At 39.5% G+C, this 21,825-nt stretch overlaps 1 long non-coding RNA gene across 1 annotated transcript; it reads left to right on the forward strand.

The window, feature by feature from the left end:
• The first annotated feature begins 2,028 nt into the window (after positions 1 to 2,028).
• LOC126947110 (uncharacterized) lies at positions 2,029 to 20,198 on the forward strand. The gene is made up of 3 exons (XR_007722930.1): positions 2,029 to 2,190; positions 13,961 to 14,173; positions 19,687 to 20,198. It is a non-coding gene; the product is annotated as an uncharacterized LOC126947110 (long non-coding RNA).
• Positions 20,199 to 21,825: the final 1,627 nt, after the last annotated feature.

Genomic DNA, 21,825 nt, shown 5'->3' on the forward strand with positions numbered 1-21,825 from the left:
AGCGATCCTCCCACCTCAGTCTCCGAAATAGAATGTATATCTTTTTTTTTTTCATTTTCATAAAAAAAAATAGAGATGAAGTCTCACTATGTTGCCCAAGCTGGTCTTGAACTCCTGGGCTCAAGCAATCCTTCCACCTCAGCCTCCCAAGTAGCTAGGACCACAGGCATGTGCCACCACACCTGGATAATTTTTTTTTTTTTTTTGTAGAGACCGGTCCTTGCTATGTTGCCCAAGCTGGTCTTGAACTCCTAGGTTCAAGGGATCCTCCCACCTCAGCTTCCAAAACTATCAGGATTAAAGGCATGAACCAAACCACTGTGCCTAGTCAATTTATGTGATTTTTATGTCTGTTTAGCATTGCAGAGTCCTGCAAACTGCAAGCAGATTAGTTCTATAAGAACAAAGACTCCTTGTCCTCATTTAAAATATCAGATTCTGTGGTAGCTTCAGGAGATGTGGGGCCTGTCTTCCTCACAGTTCCCTTCCCAACTTGTCTAAAAGCACAGCATTAAGGTAACAGGGTCTTTGCATCAGAGCTCTTTCCCTTTTAGGATGGAAATTCCTCTTTCGATGTAACAGCCAAGTTCATCTCTGTGCCGGAACTTAGGCTGTCAGAACACACCATATATTTTCTTCTTTTATTCACTGTGATGCTTTTGTACCAAACAGAGTCTGTTTCATGAAAACAAATGAATAAATTAAATAATCAGTTGAGTTGTCTTATTTTCCACCAAATAAACATGTAGATAGACTCTGTAGCCACAAACATTACCATAATACCTTCTGAGTAGTAAAGAAAGAGTGCGTGAACTGCCCCTTTTCAAACTTTTTACCCCCAGTCTCTGCAGTGCCAACATTTTGCAGAGACAACTTTCCTTTTACTAGGTCTTTCATTCGTGCCAGTAGCAGTGGGCTTATACTGGAAGCCCAGAGAGATCACATTTGTAATAGAACTGTTTGTGCTGAAAGAGAAATTATGCTTGTCACTTAGAGCTTGCTAGAGAAGCACAGTAAAATCCCCGAGAGGAATTACAGATCTAATAATGAGTTTACTCTTCCTGTCCCCATCTGTCTGGGGAATGGGGGGAGCTGACAATGTCAGCTGTGCCTACAGACATCCCTCGCACTGATAAATCTGCTTCCCCCTGAAGCTCTTTCCAACACAGCATGGCTTTAATTTATCACCCCTTTGGCTTTGCTCAGGGATCACTGAGTTCTGCCAGCTAGCATGATGTTAAATACATGCCAAGCTAATGTGTCCAGTTTTTCCAAGTGGCTTTAGAGAAGGGTCGTGGAGACAGGCAAGAAAACACACAAGGCGGCATTGTGCAAATTCAATGTCAACTCCTTACATCTGCCCCACATCCCTTTCTGATTCAAGGCCACTCAGCTGATTCCTGCAGAGACTTTCATTCCAAGGTGGCTTTCCACCTTCCAGTGGTACCTCTGTAGCTGCCCCGAATCGCTGCACCATGAAAAATCTCCTTAAATAAAACCAGCCTCTGAACGCACTCGACAAAGTCCTGCATGTTGAAGCCTGCAATCTGCAAAACTGCACCATCTTTCTAAAGCTGCCTGGTGCTTGCATTTTGAGAGGAGGATGAAGTTAATTAGTGGAGGTGGAAAATAAATATCACAGAGCAGCTGGACATGGGGGAGCTTGCAGCGTCAGCAATTCATGGACACTCACCCTGCTACCCAAACAGAAAAGGGACCCCTGGAGACTTGAACAGAAGGTTGAGTATTTATAAGAAATGCCTGTGTGGCACTCCGGGGCCACCGGTAAATATTTCAGAGGCTGGCGTATTTTCCATAACGGATGACTGTTTGGGTGGGCAGGAAGTGGAGTCGCTATGAGTAGTCAGAATAACATTCCAGGACTGTAAATGCTTAATGAGCGTGTGTGCGCATGCACAAACACACACACACACACACACACACACACACACACACACAGAGAGAGAGAGAGAGAAAGCGCCACCTTCCTCAAAGACAGGAAGTCCTTCATTGTTGAAGGAACCAAAATAAAATGACTTGTGGTTTTCCCCATATCCTCTTGCGTTGTAAGTAAAGAGTTTCTCCAAACCCTATTTATTCCCCATTCCTTGCAGAAAAATGCTGGTACATTTTTACCGCAGGAGGCACAGTCACCCCAGAGCCACACAGCAATGGATATTTAAGAATAAGGTAAGGTTGAGTATTTTTACTTTTATTTTTTATTTTTTTGAGACAGGGTCTCTCTCTGCTACCCAGGCTGAAGTGCAGTGGTGTGATCTTGGCTCACGGCATTGATCTCCTGGGCACGAGAAATCCTCCCACCTCAGGCTCCCAAGCAGCTGGGACTACAGGCATGTACCACTTGCCTGGCTAATTTTTTTTGGGTTTTGCCATGTTACCCTGGCTGCTCTCGAACTCCTGAACTCAAGCATTCCACTGGCCTCAGCCTCCCGAAGTGCTGGGATTACAGGCATGAGCCACCACACCTGGCCTCTTATTTGTAATTTTTACAGGTTTTTTTTTTTTTTTTAATAGATTTAGGGGATACCAGCACAGTTTTGTTACATGGAGAGATTGCAGAGTGCTGAAGTCCGGGCTTTTACTGTAACTATTACTCAAATAGTGTACATTGTATCCACTAGGTAATTTCTCATCCCTCACCTTCCTCCCCCTCTCCCTCCTTTCCCAGTCTCCAATGTCTGTTATTCCACTGTCTATGTCCATGTCTACACAGCATTTAGCTCCCACTTATAAGTGAGAACATGGGGTGTTTGTCTTCCTGTTTTTGAGTTGTTTCACTTAGGATAATGTCCTCCAGTTCTATCCATGTTGCTACAAAAGTCATGATTTCGTTCTTTTGTGGGGCTGTGTGATATTCCATGGTGATATGGTTTGGCTGTGTCCCCACACTAATCTCATCTTGAATTGCAGCTTTCATAATTCCCACATGTTGTGGGAGGGACCCAGTGGGAGACAATTGAATCATGGGGGTGGTCTCCCTCATAATGTTCATATGGTAGTGAATAAGTCTCACGAGATCTGATTTTTTTTTTAAATTATACTTTAAGTTCTAGGGTACATGTGCACAACATGCAGGTTTGATACATAGGTATACCTGTGCCATGCTGGTTTGCTGCACTCATCAACTCATCATTTACATTAGGTAGTTCTAATGCTATCCCTCCCCCAGACACCCACCCCCCAACAGGCCCCGGTGTGTGATGTTCCCCGCCCTGTGTCCAAGTGTTCTCATTATTCAATTCCCACCTATTAGTGAGAACATGTGGTGTCTGGTTTTCTGTCCTTGTGATAGTTTGCTGAGAATGATGGTTTCCAGCTTCATCCATGTCCCTGCAAAGGACATGAACTCATCCTTTTTTATGGCTGCATAGTATTCCATGGTATATATGTGCCACATTTCTTAATCCAGTCTATCACTGATGGACGTTTGGGTTGGTTCCAAGTCTTTGCTATTGTGAATAGTGCCACAATAAACATACCTGTGCATGTGTCTTTATAGTAGCATAATTTATAATCCTTTGGGTATATACCCAGTGATGGGATTGCTGGGTCAAATGGTATTTCTGGTTCTAGATCCTTGAGGAATCTCCACACTGTCTTCCACAATGGTTGAACTAATTTACACTCCCACCAACAGTGTAAAAGTGTTCGTATTTCTCCACATGCTCTCTAGCATCTGTTGTTTCCTGACTTTTTAATGATTACCAGTCTAACTGGCGTGAGATGACATCTCATTGTGGTTTTGATTTGCATTTCTCTGATGACCAGTGATGATGAGCATTTTTTCATGTGTCTGTTGGCTGCATAGATGTCTTCTTTTGAGAAGTGTCTGTTCATACCCTTTGCCCACTTTTTGATGGGGTTGTTTGTTTTTTTCTTGTAAATTTGTTTGAGTTCTTTGTAGATTCTGGATATTAGCCCTTTGTCAGATGGGTAGATTGCAAAAATTGTCTCCCATTCTGTAGGTTGCCTGTTCATTCGGATTGTAGTTTCTTTTGCCGTGCAGAAGCGCTTTAGTTTAATAAGATCCCATTTGTCTATTTTGGCTCTTGTTGCCATTGCTTTTGGTGTTTTAGTCATGAAGTCCTTGCCCATGCCTATGTCCTGAATGGTATTGCCTAGGTTTTCTTCTAGGGTGTTTATGGTTTTAGGTCTAACATTTAATCCAACTTGAATTAATTTTCTTATAAGGTGTAAGGAAGGGATCCAGTTTCAGCTTTCTACATATGGCTAGCCAGTTTTCCCAGCACCATTTATTAAATAGGGAATCCTTTCCCCGTTTCTTGTTTTTGTCAGGTTTGTCAAAGATCAGATAGTTGTAGATGTGTGGTGTTATTTCTGAGGCTTCTGTTCTGTACCATTGGTCTATATCTCAGTTTTGGTACCAATATCATGCTCTTTTGGTTACTGTAGCCTTGTAGTATAGTTTGAAGTCAGGTAGCATGGTGCCTCCAGTTTTGTGCTTTTTGCTTAGGATTGTGTGAACAATGCGGGTTTTTTTTTTTTTTTTTTTTTTTTTTAGTTCCATATGAACTTTAAAGTGGTTTTTTCCAATTCTGTGAAGAAAGTCATTGGTAGCTTGATGGAGATGGCATTGAATCTATAAATTACCTTGGGCAGTATGGCCATTTTCACGATATTGATTCTTCCTATCCAGGAGTATGGAATATTCTTCCATTTGTTTGTGTCCTCTTTTATTTCCTTGAGCAGTGGTTTGTAGTTCTCCTTGAAGAGATCCTTCACATCCCTTGTAAGTTGGATTCCTAGGTATTTTATTCTCTTTGTAGCAATTGTGAATGGGAGTTCACTCATGATTTAGCTCTCTGTTAAAGGTGTATAGGAATGCTTGTGATTTTTGCACAATTGATTTTGTATCCTGAGACTTTGGCAAAAACTGGAAGCATTCCCTCTGAAAACCAGCACAAGATAAGGATGCCCTCTCTCTTATTCAACATAGTGTTGAAAGTTCTGGTCAGGGCAATTAGGCAAGAGAAGGAAATAATGAGTATTGAATTAGGAAAAGAGGAAGTCAAATTGTCCCTGTTTGCAGATGATATGACTGTATATTTAGAAAACCCCATCGTCTCAGCCCAAAATCTCCTTAAGCTGATAAGCAACTTCAGCAAGATCTGATGGTTTTATAAGGGGTTTCCCCTTTCGCTTGGTTCTCATTCTCCCTTGCCTGCCGCCATGTAAGATGTCGCCTGCTCTTCTGCCATGATTGTGAGGCCTCCCCAGCCACATGGAACTGTGAGTCCATTAAAACTTCTTTCTTTTATAAATTACCCAGTCTTGGGTTTGTCTTTATCAGCAGCATGAGAGCAGATTAATACACATGGTGTGTATATATATCGCATTTTCTTTATCCATTCATGCACTGATGGACACGTAGGTTGATTCCATATCTTTGCTATTGTGAATAGTGCTACAATAAGCATATGGGTGCAGGTATCTTTTTGGTAGAATGATTTGTTTTCCTTTGGGTAGATATCCAGTAAGTGGGATTGCTGGATGAGTTGGTAGTTCTGATGAGCAGACTTTCTAAACCTAATAAAACCAAGTTTTTCCTGAGAAAGCAGTCCCATTGCTACAGATGCCAGGATTCCCCCCTTCCTGTGTACATGGCCCAGTTCTGGTCTTCTTTCCAAATATATGAGAGATGGAAAGCTTTTCTCCACCCACTCAGTGATGTCAAGAGTCAAATCCCTAGGTAAAATTAGCTGCCAGTGAACTGTGTTGATGAGCATTTTAGGAACCTCCAATGGTGCAGTGGCATCAGGAGCCTGCCAGATGGGGAATGAGAAGGTTTCTTCCCAGAAGAATTTCCAATCAGCTGGGTATTGACAGGCTAGAGCATTTAGTCCCATGGATGACTTGAGTTGCTTCATCCAAATAAATGTTGGAGAGAAGTTCACTCTCATCTGTTGTGTAGAAGATCACTCTCCACTTCCAAGTCTCTGGTTGTCATTAAAGACCCATCAAGTCTGCTGTGCACCTCAGAGCCAGATTCCAAAATGCCCTCAAGCCACCTTCAAGCTTTCTGCCCACAGCTCTGTAACCAATCTGGGGCACGTGTACCGTCCACACCCAGCAAGTGAAAATGCCAGTTAAATAGGCAGGCATCTGACTTCAATAGGCATGCATTCTCTTTCCACAGGGCAGATAGGGAATGCAATGGAATGAACGTTTAACTCACCTTCTCCTAATTTATATGTTTTGGAATCCCAATCTTTACTCTCATGGTGCTATGATCTGGACATCTGTGTCATCCAAATTTCATGTGTTGAAATGTTCACCTCTAAGGTGATGGTGTTAGGAGGTGGTGTCTTTGGGAGGTAATGAGGTCATGAGGGTGGAGCCTCATGAATGGGATGAGTGCCCTTATAAAAAGGGATCCAGAGAGTTCCCTTCCCACTTCTACCATGTGAGGGCACAGCAAGAACATAGTGCCGTCTACGAACCAGGATGGACCTAGCACCATTTATGAACCAGGAAGCCGGTCCTCACCAGACACTAAATCTGCCACAACTTGGTCTTGGACTTCCAGCCTCCAGAAATGGAAGGAATAAATTTATGTTGTTTATAAGCCACCCATTTTATGGTGTATTCATTATAGCAGCCTGTAAGGCTAAGACAGATGATATTTGAAGATGGGGACTTTGAAAAACAGGTCATGAGAATGGAGCCCTCATGATGGGATTAGTGCCCTTACAATTAGAGACATAACAGAGCTCGTTCCCCACCCTCTCTCACCACCATTTGCAGACACAGGAAGGTAGCCACCTGCAAACCAAAGGGAGAGTCCTTTCCAGACACTAGATCTGCTGGCACCCAGATCTTGGACTTCCAGCCTCCAGAACCATGAGAAGTTGATGATTGTTGCTTTAGCCACTCAGTGTATTCTATTTTATTATAGAATCCCAAGTGGACAAAGGCAGGGAGGAATATTATCCTGTTTCTCCAATGGTTGTCATTAAAGACCCATCAAGCTTGCTGTGTGTCTCATAGCTGGATTCCAAAATACCCTCAAGCTGTCTTCAAGTTTTCTGCCCACAGCTCTGTAGCCAATTTGGGGCATGTGTACCATCCACACCATTCCATGCCCTGGAAGTTGGCATGGAAAACAAAAATTGCGTAACCTCCCTCATACGTGAAATCTAAAAACGTCAAACTCATAGAAGTAGAGAGTAGAATGGTGGGTGTCAGAGGATGGGGGCATGTGGTGTATGTTGGTCAAAGGGTACAAAGTTTCAGTCAGACAGGAAGGATAAATTCTGGTGATCTATTGCACAACAAGATTAGTGTATTTGTTTGTTCTGACATTGCTATAAAGAACTATGTAAGACTGGGTAATTTATAAAGAAAAGAGGTGTAATTGGCTCATGGTGCTGCAGGCTGTACAGGAGGCATGGCTGGGGCGGCCTCGGGAAACATATAATCGTGGCAGAAGATGAAGGGGAAGCAAGCATGTCTTACCATGGTGATGGAGGAGAGAGAGGAGTTAACGGGGAAGTGCCACACACTTTTAAACCATCAGATCTCATGAGAACTCCCTCACAATCACAAGGGGAGCAAGAAGGAAGTCCACTCCCATGATTCAATCACCTCTCACCAGGCACCTCCTCCAACACTGGGGATTACAATTTGACATGATATTTGGGTGGAATCACAGAACCTAACCGTATCAGTGACTGTAGTTGATAATATATTGTATATTTTTTAATTGCTTTAAAAATTGGATTTCAAATGTTCTCACCATAGAGAAATGACAAATATGTGAAGTGATGATTATTTTAATTAGCCTGATTTGTTAATGCCACAATGTATAAATGTATAAAAAAATCATATTTTAACCCATAAATACATGTAATTATTATTTGTTAATTAAGAATAAAAATAAACTGAAAACTGAAAGTAGTAAGGGGAGTTCCCTCCATGAAGGATCAACGAGTACATGCCGTAGATTTAATTTTGACAGCAGGAAACAAGAAGGTTGCAACAGTCCTAGCATTGTGTGACAAATGGTTGCTGTTAACAATATGTTTATAATTTGCCTCAATAAGCTAGTACATAAGTTATAATCTATTAGGTAGGAGTATATTCATTCAGTGGCTCACTGCTATACTCATAAACAGCTTCATCCTACTTACCCAAGAAAGTTAGTTTTCATGAAGACTGCTCATCTGAATAAATTTGGTTGCAAATACTAATTATTGAAATTAATGGATACCTACTGTGGCTGTCTATTGTTCTAAGTATTCAACACATATTCAAGTGGATTTCATCAATGACTAAAGCAAGGCTCTATTAACCTATTTACAATCAAGAAGGCAGCCCACTGTGAGACTCACGATGGTGGCCCACTGAGAGACCTCTCCCCAGCCTCTGGTAACCATCATTCTACACTCTGTCTCCATGAGATCCATTTTTTTGAGTTCCTACACAGGAGTAAAAATCTGCACTGTCTTCCAGTGACCGGCTTACTTCACTTAACATCATGACCTCCAGTTTCATCCACGTTTGAACAGTTTTAATCAACATGAAATTCAAAAGAAAGCGAAACAGTGGAAACAGAGGACTGACTGCAGTCAATTGCCTTGATCAGAACCTGATCAAGGACTAGTCACCACTTTGGAAAACACCATCTATGGAAATCCTCCTGCTGCTATTTGAGTTGCCAACACAACACATCAGTGTTGGCAGTTCTGGTATCTATCTCAATGATTGTACCTACAGCAAACCTGTGGGTCTTTTGTCCCATCCCTGTCTTATCATTTACCTATTAAAATGCTATGGTGTTTTAAAATAAGAGTTTCTTTCTTGTTACATTTCTGTTTTACATTGCAGTTACAGCCTCAAGTATATGTTTGAAAATTATTTGTGCTCATTTTCAGTGGTTTTCATTACATTTTTGTAAAAGGAATGCTGTAAAACATTCACCATGGAAGAGAGTCTAACTCTGAGAAAATGATCCTTGGAGGCATTAACCTATTTACAACCAAGATGGCAGCCCACTGTGAGACCCACAAGACTCAAAGTGGGCTGCTATCTTTGTTGTAAATAGGTTAATGGAGCCTTGCTTTAGTCATTGATGAAACTCACTTGACTCTGATTTACAGGTGCATGTTGTTATTTGCGGCTTGCTGAATGGGGAGACACACAGAGGTTTAGAAAGTAGTCTGTGGACCACTACCTCTTTTTTGTATAGTTATCACTTGCCCAAGTTATATTCTGATACCATTCTTTCAATTTTCTTAGATCTTCTCTTTTGTTCTTTTTAAAATTTTATTATTATTATTATTATTTTAGAGACAGGATCTTGCTCTGTTCATCTGGCTGGAGAGCAGTGGTGCAATCATGGCTCACTATAGCCTCAAACTCCTGGGCCCAAGTCGTCCTCCTGCCTCAGCCTCCCAAGTAGCTGGGACTAGAGGCACATGCCATCAAACCCAGCTAAATTTTTTAGTTTTTTTTGTAGACACAAAGTTGCACTGTGTTACCCAGGCTAACCTCAAACTCCTGGCCCCAAGCAATCCTTCCACCTTAGCCTCCCAAAGTACTAGAATTTATAGGCATGAGCCACTGTGTTCAGTCTTAGATTTTCTTAAAGCTTGGAAATGTTTGATCTCTGTGTCTTATATTGTAATGTTTCAATTTTTTTAAGTCCCTGTGTGGATTTAATCTGCAACCCCACCATAATATGTTAAATCTTCACAGTGCCCTCATAAACTGGCTGCTCCTTCCTGAATTCCACCCATTTAGTCAGCTGAAACACAGAAAGCTTTGGTATATATAAAGAAAAAAAGGCAGGTCAGTCCCGGAATGACTCACAGTCTTGTTTGCTAATTAGATCATGATCTGAATGAGATTTGATGAGAGAGATAGCAGTCCTAACCAGTGGTTCTCAATGTCGAGGGAGCATTAGAAGCTTATGGAGGGCTTGTCAAAACACAGAATGCTGGGTCCCACTCCTTCTCATTTGGCGGGTCTAGGGAAGGATTCTATAATTTGCATTTCTAACAAATTTCCAGGTGATGAGGCTGGTCCAGGTACCACACTTTGAGAACCACTGGGAAGACTGAAGAAAGTAACATGGGAGTTTTTCTAAGACATTTTATTTGTAGCCAGTGAAGTAACATCTTATAGTCTTCTCCCTTTTGAAACTTTGTATGCAGACAAGTAGGACCTGAAAGACTTACCCAACAACAGCTGTCTTGGACTATGTGTTATAGGACCACAGAGTCTATATGCCCACTGTGCAGTAACAAACTAATACACTGAGACAGCAGGGTTTGCAGCAGAGAAAGAGCTTAATTTTTGCAGGACACTGAGTGAGAAAAATGGGAGAAGACCCTCAAATCTGTCTCCCTGTGGAATCCTGAGCTGTAGTTTTTAAAGGGATTGTAGAGGATAAGGAGCTGGAAAATTCGGGTCATTGACTGCTTTGGGTAAGGAGGATGAAGTCATCAGGATATGGAAACTGCATTCTTTGGTGTGTTAGCTTCTTGTGGTGTCCTTCAGACCAGCTGGCATCAGTAGTTTCATCAGTATGCAGGGCCTGAAAGAATATCTCAGAGGGAAAACTTGTTTCATAATGTTGAAGTTGTTATCTACAAAGTAGTTAAGGGAACTCTAATCAAAGGTCTATGTGATTCTAGGACAAGAGGCACCAAACAACTATGACGAAGCAGGTCAGGGAGTAAGCTGACCTCAGGATGAGTGTTGAGTGTGCTGTGAGCTTGGTTTATTTTCATTTCTCCCCCTTCTTTTTTCCCTGATAAATTTTATAAAGTTTGTAGGGATGATTTCACATGTGTGTTGATAGTTCAAGATGTAGCTCTGCCCTACTATGAAAAGTGCAGAAATCCTTCTCACAAAGATCATAGAATGAGTAAAGGTTTGGAAAAGTAGATTCAAGGGAAGTTATCTTTCAAGAATGAAACTAGGTGGTCAGCAAGACAAGACCATATAACAGGTCCAGATAACCACATGTGGGCTAAGGAACATGATATATTACCTGTTCTTGGTTCTTCTATCACCAGGACATAATTTAGGGACCAAGCTTTAGAAAATTTAGCACAAAAATTTAAGGAGGGAGGAAGGGAGTAATATATTAACAAATTGGAAACAAACTGAAATTTTATCTTTCAGAGAGATGTGCAGAAATGATGCATTCCAGGGTATAGACCAGATATGGCCAACAATTTGGGAGTGAGCTCATGAAGAGAACACATTAGTTAATTATGAGAAAATTGCTATCAATTGCACACAGAACGCTGAGCTAAAATGATGGTAACCTGTGTTTAAAATGTATAAAAATTAGTGTGCAGGCACTGATTTGAAGTATGCAAAATGAATCTTTTCTTCCCTACAACTTGGCCTGAGATCCCACCTTGCTTGATTTATGTTTCTCCCCTACCCGACCCCGGCTGGTTTCACCAACATTCCTACAGGTTTCTTGGGAGCTCTTCCTCTCAGGGTCTACTTCTGTGGAATCATACATAAATCACATGGATATAACAAGGCTTACAAATAGAATGAGAGGGAATCTATGTGTTTTTAAAAAGTATAATTGTATTTTTAATTCTTTTAAGGAATGAAATTTAAAACTGATGAAAATTGGGTTTTGCTTTAGCTTTTAAGACGGATGTATTGAATACTCAGATTCCTATTTTTCTCTGGGAATTTTACCCATGGGAGGCATCTAATGCTGGCCTTGCACCAGCAAGAACTGCATATTTATTTTAATTTTAGTCCAGGATCTGCAGAAGCACAAGCCTTGCCATGGTGCTTCCTCAAAGGATGTCAACTGAATAAACAAAACAGTTTGACTCAACATTGCACCTTTCCACTGTACAAAGCATTTTTCACTCCACCGTGGCTCCAATAGCAGGAGAAAGAACTAATACTCAATTCAAGAACCTTGCTCTTTCTTTTGTCCACCCACATGGCCCATTGATGGAGGAAGCCAGGCACCCAAAGTTCTGCTTATACAGAAGGAACAGACAAAGAAGTTTTAGAGACCTAAAGAGAAGAGTCTTCATACCCATACTTCTTAGAAAATAATTAATGTTTCCCTTTTGTCTCAGCAAAGAAGATGACATTATACTTTTTTTTTTAAGAAAGGGAATATTTTAGATTTAACAAAATTTAGTTTTTCATAGTTTAGCTTGATTGGTACATATTTTTTAATAGACTTTATTTTCTAGAGCAGTTTTAAGCTCATAGCAAAACTGAACACAAGGTACAAAGAGTTCCCCAGAACCCCTGTCCCTATAAATGTATAGCCTTCCTCAACATCAATTTATCAACAATGGAATATTATTCAGTGCTAAAAAGAAATGAACTCCTGAGCCATGAAAAGTTATGTATCTTTGTTGTACCAATATCTGTATCTATCTTGAAACACATAAAACATATAAAACATATCTAGAAATATATTGAAGTTATATGTATAATATTAGAATGGAATATATATTGGAATGAAATATTTTCTATATATTTATATATAAATATATAAAATATATGTATATAAATTTTTATATAAATATATATTTATATATAATATATAAATTTATATAAAATAAATATTATACATAACGTATATTTATATATTTTACATAATATATTTACATATTAAATATGAATATCATATATAATATAAATATATATATAACCTATATTTGCCTAATGGAATACACGAATATACGTTTAAAAAGTTTGTTATGAGTATCTGCTATGGTTTGAATGTGTCTCCTAAAAAGCATATGTTGTAAACTTAATTCTCAATGCAACAGTGTTGGGAGGTGGGGACTTTTGGGAGGTGTTTAGGTGATGAGAAGGCCACTCTCATGAATGGATTATAAAAGCCTTTGAGGTTGTGAGTTTGATCTCTTGTTCTCTCTCACCATGTGATGCCTTCTCCATGGGAGGAGACAGCAAGAAGGCCCTCACCAGATGCAACCCCTTGATTTTAGACTTCCCAGCCTCCAGAACCATGACTGAAATAAATTTCTGCTCATTTTCAATTATCCAGTCTATGATATTCTTTTATATCAGCACAGAACGGACTAAAATGTTATCTCTTGGTTGACATACCCCTTAATCATGGTTCTCATCTTTTCCAGCCAGGCAAAATGACACTTTCAGCCATGAAGAAATGTTCCCTATCTTTCCATCTTCTCAATTCAAGGACCTCGCTTTTCCTGCTAATTATTCTAGCAGATTTTCAATGCCCTCTCAGCAAAAGCAATACATTTTCTGGCCCTATATTTTGCAGAAATCACCTCATAAATTATTCAATGCACAATTAAACAAAAACTTTATTTCTGCATTGCTCAATATATATATATATGTATATATTGAGCCAGTTAAAATTGTGCATTCAGAGTACATTGTCTGGAAGGTCATCCATGTTGTTGCTTTTCATTATGACTGACATGCAGGAACCACACCAGAAATCCTAAAGGTGATAATAATTATCATTCACTATGGAATAAACCTAAAACATTGTTGAGATTTGTTGTTTACAGGCAAGAGTGCAAAACTCAGCTTCACCTCTTCCTAGAAGTGCCACCTAAAACTAGTTCCCTTCTCTCCCTCAACTTGGGCTTGGGGCCATGTAGTGCATACACACCTCTGGGGTTTTCTGAAAGACTGTAGACTTCAGTGCAAAATGCCCAGCCCAGTGCCTAGCTCAAGATACTCAGTCAAGAGTCATTAATATTCTAAGTAATGTTAAGGAAAATATCAGAAAATACACACTAAAATATGGTTAAGGAAAATTCCAGAATGGAGCCACTTTATTTGACCCAACAGAGACATGACATGTTTAGAAGTCTTCTGTTTGCATGAACTATTGGGAAAGCAGCTACAAGTTGATGTCGGATCCTGTTTAAATGCTGAAGTACATATACTAATTCTCCTGTTTCTGTGTCAGACTCTCTGCAGGAGGATCAAGGAGTAATAAAAAGAGCAGAATATCTGCAGCTGCCAAGACCTCAGTTCTAATTCTAGATTTGCAGCCCATGGCTGCACAATAGGCACAAGAATGAACCAATATCACCACCAAGGAAAGTGGCACAGCTGAGCTGTACCCACATCTGACTCCAAGGGACCAACTTTTGACAGCTATTCACATCATCTGCTTTCTGTGAGTCCCAATTCGCACACGGAAAACGGACAAATACTATCTGCTTCATGAGGCATTCCTGGGAACCTAGAGGAAGCACTAGTCAATATCATTCACTTAGCATACTGGAGTTATCTTTCCATTTTCTTAATTCAAGAACGCTTGCTCTTTTTGCCAATTATCTTAGTAGTTTTTCAATGATCTCTCTGCAAAAGCAATATATTTTGTAGCTTTATCTTTTGCAGAAATCACCTTATAAATTGTTTGATGTACAATTAAACAAAAAACTTTATTTCTGCATTGCTCAAAGAATATATATTTCATTTGTTATAAAATATTATAGCATTCAGGTAAGTCTCATACATTGATTGATTGATTGATTGATTGATTGATTGTTACTTACTTTTTCTCTCCAACTTCTATTTTATGTTCAGAGAGTTCGTGTACAGGTTTGTTAAATAGATAAATTGCACGTCACAGGGATTTGGTGTACAGATTATTTCATCATCCAGGTAATAAGTATAGTATCCCATAGGTAGTTTTTTGATCCCCACCCTCCACCCTCAAGTAGGAGTTGGTGTATATTGTTCCCACCTTTGTGTCCATGTGTACTCAATGCTTAGCTCTCACTTATAAGTGAGAACATGTGGTATTTTGTTTCCTGTTCCATTCCTGTGTTAATTCGCTTAGAATAATGGCTTCCAGCTCCATCCATGTAGCCGCAAAGAACACAATCGCATTCTTTTTATGGCTTGATAGTGTTCCATGTTGTATATGCACCCACATTTTCTTTCTTCAGTCTGCTCTTAATAGGCATCTAAGTTGATTCCTTATCTTTGCTATTGTGAATAGTGCTGCAACGAACATACACGTGCATGTGCCTTTATGGTAGAACAACGTTTATTCCTTTGAGCATATACTGAGTAATGGGGATTGATGGGTCGAATGGTAGTTCTGTTTTCATTTTTTGAGAAATCTCCAAACTGCTTTCCACAGTAGCTGAGCTAATTTACATTTCCACTTACCATGTATAAGTGTTCCCTTTTCTCTGCAATCTTGGGAGCATCTGTTGTTTTTGACTTTTTAATCATAGCCATTCTGGTGTGAGATGGAATTCCATTGTGATTTTAATTTGCATTTCTCTGATCATTAGTAATATGAAGTATTTTTTCATGTTTGTTGGCTATGTGTATGTCTTTGTTTTAGATGTGTCTGTCCATATCCTTTGCCCATTCTTTCTTTTTTTTCTCTTTTTTTTGGAAATAGTATCTTGCTCTGTTACCCATTCTGGAGTGCAGAAGCATGATCTTAGCTCACTGCAACCTCTACCTCCTGGATTCAAGCAATTCTCCTGCCTTAGCCTCCCATGTAGCTGGGACTACAGGCATGTGTCACCACACTTGGCTAATTTTTGTATTTTTAATAGAGACAGGTCTCGCCATGTTAGCCAGGCTGGTCTCAAACTGCTGGCCTCAAGTGATCTGCCTGCCTCAGTCTCTCAAAGTGCTGGGATTACAGGTGTGAGCCACTGTGCCTGGCTGTTTGCCCATTTTTTAATGTGGTTGTCGAACATTTCTTTGACATCAACACTGTACACTGCAACAATATCAGTAAGTGTTTATATATATTATTTTGATTATTTTTTGCCTTAATAATGCTCTCTTATCACTTCCATCATAGGATTCCCTTCTGTCTGTCTGAATGTTTTCTTATCCAGGCTTCATCTGGTCATGTGTTGTTGCATGACTTTTGTTAAATCTTTTAGTATCCTTGGTCTACGTGGCTTCTGTCATTACACATCTTCTAATAAAATGAGAAAATTATAATGAAGGGTTTTTCAAATCTTACGGCAGTACTTCTTGTTCTGCCTGACCTTCCTTTGTGCTCCCATGGTTACAGTTACCGAAAAATAAAATAAAAAATCTGATGGACTGCAACTGCATACAAGTATATAATTCATCTCGACCTCTTACTTTACTAGTGCACTTACTAGAGATTTCAGCTCCAACGTGATTCATTCTATAGGCATGTGGAAAGAGCTTTAAAGAGATTTGGGAGAAGTGCAAGCTTTTGTGGGCTCCACCCTTAACACTGAAGCCATGCACCAAGCCCGAACGGGTCCAGCTTGCTTTATTTATCCTGGCAAATTAACTGGCAGTGGGCAGTTGTTTTGTGGGCATAAGGGCTGCACCAAGATCAATTAAACCTTTCAACTAATGAGAATTTCCTTCATCTCATTGAACATATACCATTCGTGATGATGAAAACTGAACACATTGAGTCTCCCCTCTCTTGAAAAGCAAACGTGATTTTTTTTAACCCTTCTTAATTTTTCTCGTGCTAATTTTGTGGCTCACAGCGGAAGAAGCAGAGCCTGAGTCATGTCCATGGACTCAGTAAAAGCTGCACCCTGAGGTTGTCTCCATACCTCTATGAGTCTTTGTTGTGAATACCTGCAGGGAGCCATTATTTCTGGGCTTTCCTTCCAGTGGGCTGCGGTGCCCCCAATTCCTGCTGGATGACCCCATGGGCCATGAATCACAGTGGGGTCTCAGCAGTAAAGGGTGCAGTTTTGCAGGCCAGCTGGGACTGTTCTCTGGCCTGTGGTTCTCTAAGTTGATTTGAGTGCACTTTTTGACAAAGGCAGATTTTCTTGTTTGAAGATGCATTGCCTCAGTTTGGGCTAATAAAGGAAGGTTTTACAGGAAGCTAATAAACCTTTCAGCAACTGCAACCAGCGCACACTTGGGGTTATAATAACTGGATCTCAAAACCCAAATAAAAATTCCCAGTGTACTTCCTTCAACACTTTGCTCTGTGTCTCCAAATCCTTTTTGTACCTGGCTACACTTTTATTTTTGTCCTCATACTCTAAGCTTTCTTCTCTTTGTGTCTTTGGCTTCGAACATACTAATAAATATTGAACAGTCAAGGAAACTGAACTTTAAAATAATGGAAAAGAAAAATCATTTTAATGTGATTGTTTCTGAATCTGGTGATATTGAATGGATATCTGTCTTTGTTATTTTTAATTGTTTGCATGATACCCTCAATTCATTATCTAGAAAAACAGTCCCCCTTTCAACATCCCCACCCTGGTTGAATGAGACCTGTTACTCATAGTCACTCAGGTTCAAATATTTTTTGAAACTTATATTTCCTCTCTTACAAGCAGACAATCACCAAATTCTAAGAAGCTCTCTTATATTTTGCAACTATTTTTCCCAATTTCTATTTTCTCTAGAACCACTTTATATCAAACTTTTATTAATCCTTGTCTAAATCATGACAATCACCTCCTAACTAATTTTGACCAGGTGATCAATTAATTTTGCATAATGGAAATCAATCCAACTCAATCCCCTATTAATTTTCGTGAAATTTCTCACTGATCTGACAAGCACCGCCTAACTAATTTTTATGAGGAAGCCAATTAATTTTGTCTAATGCAAATCAATCAAAGTCGCCATGCTTAGTTAATGTTATTTAATGTTGTTTAAATTCCTTACTGATTACATATTCCAAAGTATCTTGCTAAACCAAACAAAAACCCCACAACTGTTCCATATTGACTATCCAATTAATTCCAATATGGAACATGCTTTAAAATGCAGTACAGGGGCTGGGAATAGTGGCTGACAGCCATAATGCCAGCACTTTGGGAAACGAAGTTGGGATTATCTCTTGAGGTTAGGAGTTTGAGACCAGTCTGGGCAACATAGTAAAATCCTGTCTCTACAAAAAATTTAAAAAGTTAGCCAAGCATGGTAGTGTGCACCTGTATTCCCAACTACTTGAGAGGCTGAGATTGGAGGATCATTAGAACCAAGGAGGTCAAGCATGCAGTGAGCTATGATCACACCACTGCACTCCAGTCTGAGTGAGAGCGAGAGCCTGTCTCTAAAAATAAATAAGTAAAATAAAAAAGTAAATAAAATGCAGCACATCATGTCCAGCATTTTCTTCTACCCCAAACCCCATACAACCCATCTTTAAGCCAAACTGAACCACTCATTCTTTCCCAAAATCACCCTAAAGAACCACATCCCTGGGTCTGGCTCAAGCTGACAATTCCCTTCTAAAGGGGCTTGTACAAATCAAAGTCATCCTTGAGTGACTTTTCTTCTAAGACCCCGTTTCTAACCCAAATTTATTCCCTTTATAGTTCCCTCATCTACCTCTGCTAATGAGCGTATAGGAGGTCATCTAGCCTGTCAACACTCACTGGGGCGTCTGTCTCATTTCTTCCACCAGATGGCAAATCATGTTCAATGGTAGGTATTCACCCAATATGGAAAAGTGTAAATGACTGAAACTAAAATATATGGAACAACATTGAATTATCACATCCCTTTTTGTTCAAACTGTCATGCAAGGCCAACTATACTTGGAATTCTGTCGCTAAGAACTAAAGTTTGAGTTCAATTAAAAACAACTCATTCATAAACATGTTGTTCTGATATTTCATCAGCTATCTTAACAGCAAATACAATAGAAAAATGGTGCTTCTATTGCATAAAGGGAACATGAATAATGCTTGGTAAAGTAAACCCTGTTGGTACCTTGGGTTATTGACAAACTGAAAGCAAAAAAGGCAGTCATGGAGGGGGGAAAATTCCAAGAACCTACTTAAATATGTATGTAGAATTAATTTGGGTGGGAAGTTAGAGAATATGAAGTACTCCGAGTTATATTTTTATTTCATTTCTTTTCAAACCATGTGAAATTCATTAGTTTTTTTTTTTAACTTTTATTTTAGGTTTGAGGGTACTTGTGAAGGTTTGTTGCAATGGTAAACTTGTGTCACAGGGGCATGTTGTGCAGATTATTTCATTACTCACATATTAAACCCAGTACCCAAGAGTTATCTTTTCTGCTCCTCTCCCTCCCCCCCTCCCTCCCTCCCTCCCTCTCTCATCTCCTTCCTCCCACCCTCCCCCCTCAAGTAGACCCCAGTGTCTGTTGTTTCCTTCTTTGTGTTCATAATTTCTTATCATTTACCTCCCACTTATAAGTGAGAACATGCAGTATTTGGTTTTCTGTTCCTGTGTTAGTTTGCTAAGGATAATAGCCTCCAGTTCCATCCATGTTCCTGCAAAAGACATGATCTCATTCTTTTTTATGGCTGCATAGTAAGCAGAAATTCCCTTTGACCCAGAATCCCATTACTGGGTATATACCCAGAGGAATATAAATCATTCTTCCATAAAGACACATGCACGTGAATGTTCATTGTAGCACTATTTACAATAGCAAAGTCATGGAATCAACCTAAATGCCTATCAATGACAGATTGGATAAAGCAAATGTGGTCCACATACACAATGGAATTCATTCTTTTTATTTTCTGGGGAGCAGTCTGCCACACAGAGAGAATTATGTATCTGAACACCAAACAGCAAAACTTGGTGGTCACTTTATTTGTGAGAAAGCAAACCTGGGAAGTCTTGAAATGGCAAACCCTTCAGAAGAGATGGCAGAGACTCTCCTGCATATTCTACTCTCAATGCTCTATCTTGTTCTTTCCATCTTAGATCTCCCTCCTGCCAGTCAATCCTGAGGCCTGGACGTACCCACAGAAGTGAGTTCTATTGATTGTGGTAAGCTATTAAAATAAAATATGCTTTCCTTGAATGTGATGCAGGTAAATCCAGTCAGGAAACAACTGTTTATGTATTTATGAGATAGACCAAGAGTCCTGCAAAGTGGCATGGTCAAAGTCGACACGTCATTTCCTAGGGGAAATCTTGCATCAGATTTCACCACACATCTGTTTTATAAACTCTGACAGCATCTGACTTTTATAGTACTGATCATAACTGCATTATCAATTGGTTATTGGCATAATTATTCATTGAAACTTTGCCTTAATTACTGAAATTTTTATTAAACTCTTTTTACCTTGTTTGGCATATAGAATATGCCCCTTATCAAATAAAGGCATGGATGAGATTATCTATATAATAGGTGATGTACTAAGCAAACCAGCTCTCAAAATACACACACACTTATTAATGGTGTTTGCCAATTCCCATGGTGTAAATTCTCCCACTATGTTCATTTCGAGCTACAAATGGTTGGACAGATGGCTCACACAATTCCTGGATGTTTCATGGTTAGCTCCGAAAGTCAGAATGAGCCCATTCCAGAGCACTGCTCATGCATAAAGGTGTGAGGATGCCCTTGCTCAATTTCAACAACCTTTCTCAAAAACAGAGTACACTTAGTAATCTAGACTTGGGAAGATTCTTCTTAAAGGCGATGAACATTTTCTTTTGGCTACAGGTTGCACATTTTCTTCAACACAGAAGTCCTTGTTGTTTTATTTTTTAGACAATCTGCTAAAATCAGAACCAGAGTTCTGAGCATTACCTACAAAAGACTGTCCTAGGGACATTTTTCTTCTCTAAGAATCAGAAACATTGCCAACCACAACTTTGGAAAGTGGCCAGTAGAATAAAACAAGAAAAAGAAGCCAGAGATATAACTATGGGAAGAGAGGGAAAGCTATATTTTTTCACAGGCAATATGACCAATTAAGTAGTTCAGCCGAAAAAGATGCAAATAAACAAGACCTTCCCAAGAAAGTTTAGCAAAAGCGTTCAAGGCTTCTACAAAGATGCTGAAAACCTGGAAACATATATGTCCTTGCATGGGAAAACACAATGTTATAAAGAATACATACGAAAAATTTGATTCATCTTTTAGAAGAAATCCAATTAAAATCTCAATGATTTTTGGTGATAAATATTTAGTAAATGAAATTTATAGACAAAAATTAGTGTGAACACATATAACAATATGGAAAACATAAGAAAGCATGGGTTTTCACACTAAAATATGTTGTAAGACACCCTACAATAAAGCAGAAAACAGAAACTCACATGGGTATTTAATGTGAGTGACATTTATGGTCACTGAGGAAATAATAAATTACTTACTACATGGTGTGATATGGTTTGGCTGTGTCCCCACCTAAATCTCATCTTGAATTGCAGTTCCCATAATCCCCACATATCATGGGAAGGACCCAGTGGCAGGTAACTGAATCATTGAGGGTGATAGTCTTATAAGGAGTTTTTCCCCCTTTGCTCAGCTCTCATTGTCTCTCCTCCCGCCCTGTGAAGATGTGCCTTCCACCATGATTGTAAGTTTCCTGAGACCTTCCCAGCCATGCAGAACTGTGAGTCAATTAAACCTCTTTTCTTTATAAATTATCCAGTCTTGGGTATTTCTTCATAGCAGCATGAGAACAAATTAATACATGATGTTAGAATAATTGGTTTAATATTCAGGTAAAACAAAGTTAGATCTTGATTTCACACCATATACTCCAGTGAGTTCCAAATGCTTTCAGTTTATATACATAATATATAATACATTATATATATATATATATATATTTTAGAAGCAAGGTCTTGCTTTACCACCCATGCTAGAGTGCAGTGGCACAATCATAACTCAATGCAGCCTCCAGCTTCCGGACTCAAGCAATCCTCTTCCTCTGTTTCCCAAGTAGCAGGGACTACAGGCATGCGCCACCACACCCATCTAATTTCTAAAAAAAGTTTTTGTAGAGATGGTTTCACTGCATTGTCCAGGCTGGTCTGAACTCTTGGCCTTAAGCAATCCTCCCACCTTAGCCTCCCAAACTGCTAGGAGTACAGGTGTGA

The sequence above is a fragment of the Macaca thibetana genome, chromosome Y, assembly GCF_024542745.1.
Source record: "Macaca thibetana thibetana isolate TM-01 chromosome Y, ASM2454274v1, whole genome shotgun sequence".
NCBI classification, from domain to species: Eukaryota; Metazoa; Chordata; class Mammalia; order Primates; family Cercopithecidae; genus Macaca; species Macaca thibetana.